Genomic DNA, 2,413 nt, shown 5'->3' on the forward strand with positions numbered 1-2,413 from the left:
GACTAGACTGTGGAATCCATAATAGATTATAATATAATACATGATGTTATCTCAATCACTATGATAATGTTCCTGTTCTTCATATCTTAGCTTAACTCCAATATGCGGCAACAGAATAAAGCAAGATGTGTTCTTAAAAAAAATTACCCTCAGAAGTGCCCACACCGATGAAAGACTTAATGTACGTAATATTATATATGTGTTATATTAATTCTACGTTTTGTCTATTAACAATGATAGCTTTCATTCATATGTCGATTTGATATATCCCTGTGAGCTCGAAATAAAGGACACCACAGAGTCGTCCACTTCTGCTTCATACTTAGATATTTTATTGAAAGTAGACATTAACGGCAAACTGACAACTCAACTGTATGACAAACGGGATGATTTCAGCTTCTCCATCGTCAACTTCCCACATTTATGTAGCAATATTCCATTATCACCTGCATATGGTGTTTATATATCTCAACTGATTCGATATGCAAGAGCTTGTTCTGGGTATAGTCAGTTTTTAAATCGAGGTAAGCTACTGACAAACAAGTTGATGGTACAGTGATTTCTACGGTCTCGACTGAAGTCAGCATTTCGCAAATTCTATGGTCGTTATAACGATCTAGTTCGTCAATACAACCTCGCATTGGGTCAAATGCTGTCTGACGAGTTTCATACCGATTGTTAAGCCGTTCTTGGCACACTGATTTGACTGTGGATAACTCCGTTTACCTGATCAGGATATGGGGCTCACGGCGGGTGTGACCGGTCAACAGGGGATGCTTACTCCTCCTAGGCACCTGATCCCACCTCTGGTGTGTCCAGGGGTCCGTGTTTGCCCAACTATCTATTTTGTATTGCTTGTAGGAGTTATGAGATTGATCACTGTTCGTTATCTTCACCTTGCAATGTGACTATTTTGGACCTGCCTTAGAGTCACAGCGCTGAGGTTGAGAAATTCACTATTTTGGTACATCCCTTTTAACTTCTCTTATATAATGCATATTCTTTTTTTTAATACAATATCAGTAAAATTAGCGAAAAAGCCTTTGAAATGATAAAGACAATCATTATTATAATTCTGGCCCTAACTTGGAACAAAACCCCCTACCCCTGGGGTCCTGAAATTATACAATTTTGATAAAGGGCTACCCGCTCCTTCTAAATATTCATATGTATCTAGTTTCAATTTAGTACCAAATAGCAGATGTTATATCAATGTTTTATACGTAAACACTATATAGCAAGTTTAACCCGGCACCGAGCTCACATCATTACTCCAGGGATCATGGACTTTACAGTTTTGGTAGACGCTTTCTTGCTCTACATAACTATGCATTTAGTTTTTCTTGCTGATGTGCGGTTGTAGAGAAGACGATTTTTGAAAATTTATCAATTTTTGGCAACTTTTGCAATGCATCTAAGGCCCCGGGGTACAAGAGTCCTGAAATTTACAATTTATGACCCTTTTGTTCCAAAGATACTTCATATAAAATTTGAAAAAAATGGTAGTTATCAAGAAGTTAAAATGTTTAATAGTTAACACATTTTTAATCACTATGACCATTTTGGCCCAACTCTGGTACCAAAACTCCTACCACTGAAATCAGAAAACAAAACCAAGAGCAGGGCAAACACGGACCCATGGAAACACCAGAGGTGGGATCAGGTGCCTAGGAGAAGTAAACATCCCCTATTGACCGGTCACACCCGCCTTGAGCCAGTTAAATTGGATTGATCCGTAGTTCAAATTAGTATATAAAGAGTGGCCCAACAATTGATTTGATTGATTGTACCTTGCTTAATTAAAGCTGTATGACCCGATGTTCATGTATTGTTTTTGTACATAATTACTTTAAAGCATATTAATTACTTTATAAAGTTATTAACTTTCCTTTAATTACATGCTTGAAAACATCTGCATGTAAAAGAAAACTGAGAATATTATTTAGAAAGTAAATATAGTGTGGTACATATATAAATCATCCCATAAATTATACAGTGTTAGACGTCTATAAATAGACCCACGCGCGTCAGGGGAATCCCAACATGAGGAAGCAACTGTCTAGTTTTAAGGCTGAAAGAACGTAAAACAACGAATTACTAAGAGGTATTTGATATTTTTATTTCTATTAAACTTATGGCACGGTACTGTTGTAACAAAATACACAGCTTTACACAAATAAGACCACCGATGATCTCAAAGTTTGAACTGGTCGCGTGACTGTCACTTGAAATGGCAGAGTGACGCGGTTATTTGTAAACATCGTTTTGAAATCAAATAATTTTGATTAAAACAGGTGAAATAATGTATGATATGTCATACAGCCTCATAACTACATACGTGCGATGATTTAGTAGCGTTTTTACGAGATGGAAGAAAAATATTGTAATTCGGACCATACTGCTTGAACGTCTC

This window comes from Ostrea edulis, chromosome 1, assembly GCF_947568905.1.
Source record: "Ostrea edulis chromosome 1, xbOstEdul1.1, whole genome shotgun sequence".
Lineage (NCBI taxonomy): Eukaryota > Metazoa > Mollusca > Bivalvia > Ostreida > Ostreidae > Ostrea > Ostrea edulis.